Consider the following 13066-nt stretch of genomic DNA (forward strand, 5'->3'; position numbering starts at 1 on the left):
AGAGACACTTTCCTTCATCTTACAAAGAGAAGAGTTTATGCTATGCTCTCTAAACATGTTACCTCAAACAGAAGTTTCAGAATTTTATTTATTTATTTATTTATTTATTTATTGGCTGCACCACGAGGCATGCGAGATCTTAGTTCCCTGACCAGGGATCGAACCTGTGACCCCTGCAGTGGAAGCGTGGAGCCTTAACCACTGGACCGCCAGGAAAGTCCCTAGAATTTTATTTAAAGCAATAAAAGCAATTGAAACCCAACTAAAATAAGTTGTATGGAAGCAGGGAGTGGAAAGGCGCAAAGTTGGTGTGAAAAAGTCCTTTTTCTTAAAAAAAAAAATGTCTTTGTCCTTCATAATAAGCTGTCAGTGAGTAGGTAAGTCCAGAAAACAAAACAAGAAACTCCCAAATGAGTATGGCCTCTAAGAAGAGGAGGGAGGTGTGTGGGAGCAGGGAAGGAGGTCATTTCTATTTCTTAAAGTCCTTTTATTTTTATTTTAAAAAATTTATTTATTTAGGCTGCGCCCAGTCTTAGTTTCGGCATGCAGGATCTTCACTGCAGCATGCGGGATCTTTAGTTGTGGCATGTGGGATCTAGTTCCCCAACCAGGGATCGAACCCGGGCCCCCTGCATTGGGAGTGCGGAGTCTCACCCACTGGACCGCCAGGGAACTCCCTTAAAGCCCTTTTAGAGGACAGTGACCACAAGGGTCACAATGAGGGTTGCTGGGGTGCTGGGAATATTGATTACAAAGTGTGTTCACTTTGTGAACATTCATTGAGATGTGTGTGCCTAAGATTTGTGTACTTTCAGGATGGATATTATCTTTCAATAAAGAAAACAATTTATTGTGGTGCAATACACATAATGTAAAATTTACTATCAATGACACTTAGTATATTCACAATGTTCTGCAAGCATCAATACTACCTACTTCCAGAACATTCTCCGTATCCCCAAAAAGAAATCCTATACCCCTTAGCTGTCACTCTCCAGTTTCCCTGCCCTCTAACCCTAGAAGACCACTAATCAGCTTTCCGTCTGTATGAATTTGTCTATTCTGAACATTTTATATAAATGGACTCATGCAATATGTGGTCCTATGTGACTGGCTTCTTTCACTCAGCCAATATTTTCAAAGTGCATCCATGTTGTAGCCTGTGCCAGTTCTTCATTTCTTTTTATGGTTGACTATTCCATCATATGCATATACCACATTTTTGTTTATCCATATTCATCAATTGGTGAGTTGATTTTTGGCTGTCATGAATAATGCTGCTAGGACTGTTAGCATACGAGTTTTTGTGTGGACATACGTTCTCATTTCTCTTGTGGATATACCTAGGAGTGGAATTGTTGGGTCATAGAGTAAGTCTGTGTTGAACATTTTGAGGAGCTGCCAGATTGTTTTCTACAGCGGCTGCACCACTTTACATTCCCACCAGCAATGCATGAGAGTTCCAATTTCCCCACATCCTCTGCTAACAGTTGTTGTCATCTACCTTTTTTATTCTAGCTGTTGCATCTCTTATTGAAGTGGTTTCCCCCACCCCTTACCCCCGACACTGCACGTCTTGTGAGATCTTAGTTCCCCGAGCAGGGATCAAATCCATGCCCCCTGCAGTGGAAGCGCGGAGTCCTAACCACTGGACCGCCAGGGATGTCCCCTCATTGTGGTTTTGATTTGCATTTACCTAATGGCTAACGATGTTGATTATTATGTGCTTATTTTTAATTTGCATACCTACTTTGGAGGAATATGTGCTCATATCCTTTGCCTACATTTTAATTGTATTATTTGTCTTTTTACTACTGAGTTGTAATGGTTCCTTATGTATTCCCTTTTCAGGAATCAAGTCCCTTGTCAAATACATGATTTGCAAATATTTTTTCCCATTCTGTGGGTTGTCTTTTCACTTTCTTGCTGGAATCATGGGCAGCACAAAATTTTTTAATTTTGGTGAAGTCTGACTTATCTATTTTTTCTTTTGGTGTTGTATCTAAGGAGGGGGGCTGATTTTTTAACTTAAAAGATCTTCAGCTGAAGGAGTGTGATCTGTCTCAAATTGTCACCTCTGGAAGCAGAGCACTTTAAAAAAAGATAATAATAAGAACAACAAAAACTCAGATTTTCTGGTCGCTTTGTTTTATGTGCCAGGCACTAGACTAAGCATGCTAAGTGCTGTGTCCTTTATTTTTATTTTATTTATTTATTTTTTATAAATAAATTTATTTATTTTTGGCTGCGTTGGGTCTTCGTTGCTGAGCGTGGGCTTTCTTTAGTTGTGGCGAGCGGGGGCTACTCTTTGTTGTGGTGCATTGGCTCAGTAGTTGTGGTGCACGGGCTTAGTTGCTCCACAGCATGTGGGATCTTCCTGGATCAGGGCTCAAACCTGTGTCCCCTGCATTGGCAGGCAGATTCTTCTTTTTTTTATTTTAAAATGAATTTATTTATTTATATTTGGCTGCGTTGGGTCTTCGTTGCTGTGCGTGAGCTTTTTCTAGTTGTGGCGAGCAGGGGCTACTCTTCGTCGCGGTGTGTGGGCTTCTCATTGCGGTGGCTCCTCTAGTTGTGGAGCACGGGCTCTAGGTGCGCAGGCTTCAGAGTTGTGGCACACGGGCTCAGTAGTTGTGGCTCGCGGGCTCTAGAGCTCAGGCTCAGTAGTTGTGGCACACGGGCTTAGTTGCTCCGTGGCACGTGGGATCTTCCCGGACCAGGGCTCGAACCCGTGTCTCCTGCATTGGCAGGCAGATTCTTAACCACTGTGCCACCAGGGAAGTCCCTATGCCCTTTAATTATTAAATCCTCTAACAACCCTGTGAGATAGGGGCTATCATCCCCATTTTACAGATTGGAAAATGGAGGTTTACAGGCGTGTCCTTTAGACCACAACTAAAAAGTGACAGAACTGAGAATTGAACCCAAGCCTGACTCTCTCCAAAGTCTATATGCTAGCCACTTCCCACCATGCTGTCGTCGTTTTTGGAAAATGCTTTGGGAATGACCCCTAATCCCATTTTCAAGCAGCAGGAGCAAACCAGCCTCCTGGACCCTGGAGAAACTTCCTCTTCCTTTGGCGTGTGGCTGACTGGGAAGGGTTGGCTTGGCGGGGGTGCAGGGAGGGGATATGAGGGAGGTAGGAGCACTGCAGGCCTGCAGGGGGGCTCTGTGGACAGGCTAGCGGGGAGCAAAGCCCTGGTGTAGGCAGAGGTGGGGACTCCTGCTGAGCAATCTTGGGCAAGTCACTTCACCTCTCTGAGCCTCAGTTTCCTCATCTGTAAAATGGGAATTATAGTAGTACCTCCCTCATAGGGTTGTTACGAGGATCATCTGAGCTAGTGTACGTAAAGTGCTTTGCTTGATGCCTGGCACACGATAGACTCCATTAACAGTTACCGATTATGCTTATTATTATAAGGAATGTGGGAGGGTCTCAAATATCAGGTTAGGGGGCTTGGGCTTTATCTTTGAGAGAATGAAGAGCTTTTGAAGATTTTATAGCAGAGTTGCAACATCATCAGGACTTTAAAGGCTTCTGCTCAAGGTCAGCACAGGGAAAAGCTGTGGATAGCTGCTGTGCTTGGACTGGAGTGGCCCAGTGGCCTATTTGTGATTCTTTATTATATTTGAGGAACATAAATAAACCAAAAGGCTTTTTTTACATTTGAAAATTGGACCCCCAAACAGTTAAACAGCCCTGTGCCCTGTTTCCTAGAATCTACAACTCCAGACTCCCAAACAGACAGAACTAATGAGGATTCAGAGGCACAAGCCCGTGGATAGAACCTCCCCATCCTCTGTCAGGCTCCACAGACTCCCCAACAGGGCTGAAATAACAGTTGGGGAACAGAGGGTGTGAGGGCTGGCCAGGGTCCCCAGCTGTTATCAGGGCTAGTGCAGTGGGGCAGGGCCAGCTGGGTGGGTCTGGTTCTTATCTCTTGGGGCACAGAGCCCACGTGCCTGAGCTTTGGGGTGACAGGCAGCTTTATCACCAGGCATCAGTGGTGGCCTGGAGGGTCCAGAGAGTTGATGGCATGGGATACGGGATCCCTGGGCTCTGGAGACAATGTGATCTTGGGCCACTTCCAGCTCCTCTCTGAGTCTCAGTGTCCCAAACTGTGTAAGCAATGGGTGCCCAGCGTCTGATGTGCCCAGGACAGAAGGCTGTCTTCTGTGCTTGGCTTTGGGGCGTTGAGCAGTGTCCTGGATTTTGTTGGTTTTGCCTCTCCAGCATCCATTCCTCCTTTAACTACAGCATCTCACTTTTCCTTTGAGGAACCATCCCTTTCCCTTCTCTGTCCATGTGGTTTGGGGGCATGTGAGCCAAGACTGGCCAATGAGAATCTCTGTGATTGGTTCAGGTTTGGGTGCCTGACCACAGCCAGCCAATGTGGGTTTGCCCTGGGACTTTTGCTTGAGAAAGAGCCTCTCTCTGAGCTCTGGGTTTTCTGAGCTAATTGAATGGTGCTGTGGTGCCCATGTCTGACTCCATGGAGGGCAAATGTGCCTGTGTATAGAGCCAGCACAGCAAAAGCAAGGATGAGAGAAGGAGACAGATTCCTGATATCTGAGTGACCTGTTTCAGGCATGCTTCTGGGTGAGCCAAAATTTCCCCTTCTTGGGACTTCCCTGATGCTCCAGTGGTTAAGACTCCGTGCTTTCACTGCAGGGGGGCATGGGTTCAATCCCTGATTGGGGAGCTAAGGTCCCCCATGTTGCGCGGCATGGCCAAAAAAAAAAAAAAATTCCCTTCCTTTGTTAAAGCTACTTTGAGTTGGATTTCTGGTATTTACAACCACTAATCCTGACTAACACAAAGAGACTAAGACTAAGAATAATAGTAACAACAACAACACTGTCTATGAGCACTTATTCAATATCAGGAAGCAAGGTGGGGGGCAGTGGCAGTTGTCTGTTCAGCCACTGGCATTGATATTGTTGAGATTTGCTGGCACAAAATGATAAAGTCAACAGACTTCTAGCAGTTTTTATTATTATTTTAAAATTCTCTATGGACAGTGCAGCCCTGGGGTAGGCATGGAGATAGATATTCTGTTCCACCTCCCTTCAAGGAAGGACTTGCTGCCCAAGTGCGGGGATGGGCATGGGGGGAGTGGCTGGCTATCAGCTCCTATGGGATCTCCCGCAGCTGCACGGACTTTGCCCGAGGTCGCCTCTTCCCAGGGCAGCCCACACCTGGTGGCTGAACAAGGCAGGGGTGGAAAGGTGGCCCTTTCAGCCCAGTGGGGGACAACTCAAGACCCACAAGTCTGTTTCCAGAGCCCCTGGTTGGGGTTGGCCAAGGCCTGTTGGGCCTCCACCACTGACTACTCCTTCTCCCCAGTCTGGCTTCCCCCCTTCATTTCACTGGTGTTGACACCTAAAAACATCTTGTACCCCAAACTCTGTCTCAGCCTCTGCTTCTGGAGAACCCATTCCATGACCAGCCTTGCTACCTGCACCTGGGGTGGGCAGCACCCCCTGCCTCTCCCCACTGGGTGTGCCACTCCCAAGCACTGTGCCTATTTTATCTTCTCAACTCACTATTATTTCTCCCATTTTACAGGTGAGGAAACTGAGACTCAATAAGATGAAGACTTGCCCAAATAATAAATTGTCGGGACTTGCCTGCTAGCTCAGTGATTAAGAATCTGCCTCCCAATGCAGGGGACATGGGTTCGAGCCCTGGTCCGGGAACGTCTCACATGCCGCAGAGCAACTAAGCCTGTGCACCACAGTTACTGAGCCTGCGCTCTAGAGCCCTCGAGCCACAACTACTGAGCCCGCGTGCTGCAACTACTGAAGTCCACACGCCTAGAACCCGTGCTCCGCAACAAGAGAAGCCACCACAGTGAAAAGCCTGCGCACCGCAATGAAGAGTAGCCCCCGCTCGCCACAACCAGAGAAAGCCCACGGGCAGCAGTGAAGACCCAACACAGCCAAAAAAAAAAAAAAAAAGCCCGTGCACTGCAACGAAGACTCGCCCCTGCTTGCCGCAACTAGAGAAAGCCTGCACGCACCCAATGCAGCCAAAAATAAATTAAAAATTAATTAATTAAACAAAAACCAGGCTGTGAGCAAAAAACCAAAATAACAGACAAGCATCCGTATTTGGACAGAGAGCCAATAGTTTGCTCACCCCTGCCCTAGACAGTCAATACAACAATTAAGCATTAGTTTGTAGCAGTTGCTGAATTCTGTGGTATAAGTACCCCTATGGCCAGTTTCAAACTACCAACGTAAGGCAGTTTGAACTTGGAGTTGAGAACAGTATAAGTAGTAACATATCACACAGAAAAATAGGCAAAAGCCTAGGTAGTACTAAAATGTAGTGAAATAATTAGGAAATGATGAGATTTGAGCATTTATTACCTTTGTTTTCATGATAGTTTATTTAGATGTAAGTTTATATTAATTTTTTTCTGCTTTTTAATGTAATTTTTAATATACGTAATTTAATTTTAAGTAATCTGGTATTTAAAAAAATTTTTTTACAAACTTCCTGAAGAATTCACAGTGGGCTCTCCTGAGCCTGTAGGAACTGCTCTGCTCTGCTTGCCTGAGGTTTAGGGGGCGGGAGGCCCCCATGACTGGGGAAAGGGCAGAGGACATCAGTGGCCCTGGAGGAGGAGCAACTGCTATGACATCAGGGCCCAGGGCACATCAAAGGGTTTTCTCTTTCCTCTCTGGCCAAACAACTATCTCGTCAGTTGCTCCATTATTTGCATAAGCCCAGGGTGCAGTTACTCAAGATCAGCCATTGATCCCTTTCGAACTGAACCTGTGTCCCTACCATCCAAAGTCCCTAAACTTTTGAACATCTGACACCCTTCAGTTCAGAACACTGACTTTCATTCTTCACAAGGGCAATAGGGGAGTTAGCTTTGGCCTCCGATTTGCTGTGTTGCCTTCAACATATTGCTTAACCTCTCTGAACTCCCTTTTTCCATTTCTGAATATTAGGGAGCGCTCTTATGAGTCTTTGGTACCTATAGGAACAGAAGTGACCATGTGTCCAATGCTTTGCATTTAATATAACAGCCCTATGAAGTAGGTGTTATTATTATACCCATTTTACAGTTAAGGAAACTGAGGCTTGGAGAAGCTAAGTGGCTCATACTATAAGTGGTAGAGTTGGGATTCATTCCCTCTACTCCCAGTCCAAGTTTCTCATTTTTTTCTGGTGTGTCTCCCTGCATCTGGAGATCTTCAAGATTTTTACAGATGAAAGGGGTCTGAGGGCTTCCGTGGTGGCACGGTGGTTAAGAATCTGCCCCCCAATGCAGGGGACACGGGTTTAAGCCCTGGTCCGGGAAGATCCCACATGCCACGGAGCAACTAAGCCCGTGCGCCACAACTACTGAGCCTGCGCTCTAGAGCCTGCCTGCCACAACTACTGAAGCCCCCATGCTCCGGAACAAGAGAAGCCACTGCAATGAGAAGCCCACGCACTGCAACAAAGAGTAGACCCTGCTCACGACAACTAAAGAAAGCCCACAAACAACCTAAATGCCCATCAACAGACAAATGGGTAAAGAAGATATGGTACATATATACAATGGAATATTACTCAGCCATAAAAAGGAATGAAATTGGGTCATTTGTAGAAACATGGATGGATCTAGAGACTCATACAGAGTGAAGTAAGTCAGAAAGAGAAAAACAAATATCGTATATTAATGCATATATGTGGAACCTAGGAAAATGGTACAGGTGAACCGGTTTGCAGGGCAGAAATGGAGACACAGATGTAGAGAACAAACGTATGGACACCAAGGGGGGAAAGCAGCGGTGGTGGTGGTGGTGGTGGTGGGATGAATTGGGAGACTGGCATTGACATATGTACATGAATATGTATAAAATAGATAACTGATAAGAACCTGCTGTATAAAAAATAAAATAAAATTAAAAGCCCACGCACAGCAACGAAGAACCAATGCAGCCAAAAATAAATAAATATATATTTTTAAAAAAGGCGGGGGGTTCTGAGTAGTCATTAGTCCTGGGTCTTGAAACCCAAATGCCCCAGAAGCCAGGAGAGTGACGTAGAAGAGAGAAGAGCTGGGTGGAACTGTGGAGTCGTAGGCTCACGCCTTGTCGACAAGAGTGATGATTACTCAGCTACAGCCAGTTATCCCCTGTGGGGATGTGGGCTAGTTTGGCCAGATTTTGTTCAAGAGAAGCTGGAAATTTGAATTTTTATGTGAAATCCATTGATTTAAAAATTGTTCTGTTTTGGGGAATTCCCTGGCTGTCCAGTGGTTAGGACACCGCACTCTCACTACCAAGGGCCTGGGTTCAGTCCTTGGTTGGGGAACTAAGATCCCACAAGCCTCGCGGTGTGCCCCCCCCCGAAAAATTGTTTTAATTCCATTAATAGGAAATACCCAGAATAGGGAAATCCATAGAGACAGAATGCAGATTGGTGGGTGCCAGGGGCTGGGGGGAGGGAGGACTGGGGAGTCACTTTTAATGGGTATGGGGTTTTCCTTTTGGGGTGATGAGAATGTCTTGGAACTAGATAGAGGTGGTGGTTACACGACGTTGTGAATGTACGAAATGAATTGTTCACTTAAAATGGTTAATTTTATGTCATGTGGCTTTCATCTCAATAAAAATAATTGTATTCTAACATTTTTCTTTCTTTTCTTTTTTCTTTTTTTTTTTTTTGCGGTACGCGGGCCTCTCACTGCTGTGGCCTCTCCCGTTGCGGAGCACAGGCTCCAGACGCGCAGGCTCAGCGGCCATGGCTCACAGGCCCAGCCGCTCCGCGGCATGTGGGATCTTCCCGGACCGGGGCACGAACCCGTGTCCCCTGCATCGGCAGGCGGACTCTCAACCACTGCGCCACTAGGGAAGCCCCTAACATTTTTTATGAGTGTGTTTTTTGATATTGATAGAAAGTATTTTTATCAAAGATTAATAATACACAGAAAAATGCAAAAAGTATATGGCTTTCTGAATTTTCACAAACTGACCACACCTATTTAACCAGCTCAGATATATATTTTATTTTGTTTTTTGTAACAGAATTAATGCAAGTTGATATAGAAAAACATACACATAATTAAAAGTGAAAAAAAAAGAGAAAAAAGGAAAAAGAAAGTACAGAAAACTAACCCATTCATAATCCTTCAACCACAGAAAACCACCATGGACAATTCGGGCATATCCACCCAGACCACTTTCTAAAAATGTATAAACATATGATACTTTTCTGTGACATTTTGTGTATATTTTGTAAACACTGTTCATGGTAGTAAATACCTGTGTTGATCATAAGTGTGGGTGTGTTTCTTTGAAAGGCTGTGTCGTGATTATTTTAACCAACTCTAGAACCAAATGTTTAGGTTGTTGCCAAAATCTTGCCATTAGAAACAGCATCTACAATGATCTATCTCACTTGAAGTTACAGTTCTGTGCTCTTAAACAATTATTCCTGTGTTAAATTACTCTGAATTCATATTAGCAAATATCCTATTTTCTAAATTGCTTTCTCTCCTGCCCTTTCTACTCTGCCCAGCTACTAAATATTAACGATCTCACATGTATAATCCCCTACCTTGCTTCATGCTTAGGCAATCATATACAAGCATATTACGGGCACATATAAGGGGGAAATGACTTTGTTGTATGAAAACAGTATCATGCACTATGTGGCTCTCTGCACCTTACTTTCCCCAATGTTTAAGTATTGGCATTTGTGCTGGATATTCTGTGTGCCCCTCCAAGGCTCTTCGCTCTCTGTCTTACTCTACGCCCTAAGCCCCTTTGCTCTCCGGCAATCAGAGGCTCCAGCAGATGAGAGGAGACGGGAGGAGACTGGCAGTGGGGAGATGGGGGGTGGGGGAGCCCCCTCTGCCAGAGGTTATTTTTTAAATATTTATTTGGCTGCTCTGGGTCTTAGATGCAGCCTGTGGGATCTTTAGTCGCGGCATTTGGAATATAGTTCCCTGACCAGGGATTGAACCCGGACCCCCTGTATTGGGAGCATGGAGTCTTAGCCACTGGACCACCAGGGAAGTCCTCAGATTTTTTTTAACGTTAGCTGTGTTCCTCTACTGAAGACCACACTCCTATGGGTGGCTACGACCCTCTCTGGGATCCCAAACTGCTCCCTCCCCTTGCCCCTTCAGATCTGAGGGTGATAGCCCACCCCATTGTTGCCAGTCCTAGCTGGTTTCATTATCCCTTATTTGCTCCCTTAAACTTGCCGGTGACTCTGTAAATAACCTTTTCATTAAACATACCTTAAATACCCTTCTGAGTATGCTCGCTGTTTCATGATGGGGCCCTGAACTGACTCGGCAACTAAAATTCTTAAAACTCTCAGTGAGCCAACTCACACAAACCTGCCACCAGTTAAGACCTTGGAGGGAATTCCCTGGTGGCCCACTGGTTAGGACTCCATGCTTTCACTGCCTTGGGCCCGGGTTTGATCCTTGGTCGGGGAACTAAGATCAAGCTTCGGGGTGTGGCCCGCCCCCCCCAAAAAAGAACTTGGAGTCCAGCCTCTTGATTTATAGATGCAGGTACTGAGGGTTATTGACTTCCCAGTTTGCCTGGCTCCCAGTAGGCCAGGGCAGAGGGAAAATATGGAAGATCTGCAGGGTGCTGGAGGCGGGGAATATGATTGTGACTGCCCAGGTCTTGTGGGTAGCTCTCGGGTCTACTTCCCAATTCCCTTTCTCCTGGCCTCCTTCTTGTTCTGAAATGAAAATGAGGAAGGTATGGATGTTTGGAAGAGGCAAACAATTTAAGTTCTCCTACATCTTGGTAGCTTTGTAAAACAAAGGCTATGTTGCCTGCCTGTGGCCACTGCAGGTAAGACGAACCAGAACATATGCACCGCAATGTTCATTGCAGCAATCTTTACAATAGCCAGGACATGGAAGCCACCTAAATGTCCATCGACAGAGGAATGGATAAAGAAGATGTGGCACATATATACAATGGAATACTACTCAGCCATAAAAAGAACAAAAGATTACCATTTGCAGCAACATGGATGGACCTAGAGATTGCCATACTGAGTAAAGTACGCTGAAGACACAGAAAGACAAATATCATATGATATGGCTTACATGTGGAATCTCAAAAAAAAGGTACAAATGAACTTATTTATAAAACAGAAGTAGAGTCACAGGTGTAGAAAACAAATTTATGGTTACCAGGGGATAAGGTGGGGAGGGATAAATTGGGAGATTGGGATTGACATATACACACTACTATACATAAAATAGATAACTAATAAGGACCTACTGTATAGCACAGGGAACTGTACCGAATACTCTGTAATGGCCTATATGGGAAAAGAATCTAAAAAAAAAAAGGAGTGGATATATGTATATGCATAACTGATTCACTTTGCTGTACACCTGAAACTAACACAACATTGTAAATCATCTATACTCCAATAAAAATTAAAAAAAAAAGATGAACCAGAACAATCGGAATAGGGAAGGAGCCGATTATTCTCTCCGTGTGTTCCCTTAGAATCCTTGATTAAACACTCAGCCAGATATCTGAAGCTAAGCCTCAGTTCACAGCCTCTGAGTCCTCAGTGCGTGGGACACACAGGTAAACATGCATTTATGATACCAGATGGAAAGTGCAGTAAACAGTCCAGGTTTGGAGCAGGTTAGAGGATGATTCCCAGGAGAGGTGATGTTTGAGCTGGATGGATCCTATTATTTTATTTTTATTTATTTATTTATGGCTGTGTTGGGTCTTCGTTGCTGTGCGCAGGCTTTCTCTAGTTGCGGCGAGCAGGGGCTACTCTTCGTTGCGGTGTGCAGGCTTCTCATTGCGGTGGCTTCTCTTGTTGTGGAGCACGGGCTCTAGGTGCTCGGGCTTCAGTAGTTGTAGCACGCGGGCTTCTGTAGTTGTGATGCGCAGGCTCTAGAGCGCAGGCTTAATAGTTGTGACTCGCTGGTTTAGTTGCTCCGCGGCATGTGGGATCTTCCTGGACCAGGGCTAGAACCTGTATCCCCTGCATTGTCAGGCAGATTCTTAACCACTGCGCCACCAGGGAAGTCCAGAGCTGGATGGATCTTAAAGGAGGAGCTGAAACCAGCCTGACCTGAGATGATGTCCTAGAGAAGGGATGAGCAGGTGCTAAGACCCAGTGCTGAGAGAGACTGAGCAATAAATGTGCCAGAAACTGCTGGCAATTTAGTGTGGCTGGATGTGTGTGTGTGTAGGTGTGTGTGTTGGGGGCGGGCGTAGGGGGTCAAAAGTCAAGCAGGGATCAGAAAGGTCTTGAGGGATAAGAAAAGGTGCTGGAAAGCCATTGAAAGCTTTTAAGCAGCGGAGTGACCATGTTATTCCTTGGGTAGGTTATTCTGGCTGCTGTGTGGAGAACGGATGGAAGCGGCAGCTGGCAGCTGAGACAAGTTGAGGGGCCTCGGAAATCTGGGGTGGTGAGATGAGAGCAGAGGTGGAGGTGATGGAAAGGCTTTGAGAGCTATGAAAGCATATGAAGGGACAGGATCTAGGTCCATTATAATAATAACAACTTAATATAGTGACTTAAACAATAGCTCTGGTTTCCGACTGTATAGGAAAACAATTTTTTTTTGGAAAAATAAATTTCAAATTTTACTTTGCCTCTTTTTCTCGCTCTCTCATTTTATACATACATACATACATATGTGTGTATAGCTTTTTTTCCTGAGCAACTTGCAAATTTGTTTCAGAAATCATGACACTGAACCTCTAAACACTTCAGCATTCATTTCCTTTGAATAAGATTTTCTAATATAATCACAATACCATTATCTTACTAAGGAAATTTAATAACCATACACTATAATATGAAGTCCATATTCAAATTTCACCAATTGTCTTTTTTTTTTTTAATTTATTTGGCTGCACCAGGTCTTAGTTACGGCATGCCGGATTTCTTAGTTGTGGCATGCATGTGGGATCTAGTTCCCCAACCAGGGATGGAACCTGGGCCCCCTGAACTGGGAGCGTGGAGTCTTAGCCACTGGACCACCAGGGAAGTCCCCTAATAATGTCTTTTAAAGCTGTTGTTTTTTTGTTTTTGTTTTTTGCGGTA

Source organism: Pseudorca crassidens, chromosome 12 (assembly GCF_039906515.1).
Source record: "Pseudorca crassidens isolate mPseCra1 chromosome 12, mPseCra1.hap1, whole genome shotgun sequence".
Taxonomy (NCBI): Eukaryota; Metazoa; Chordata; class Mammalia; order Artiodactyla; family Delphinidae; genus Pseudorca; species Pseudorca crassidens.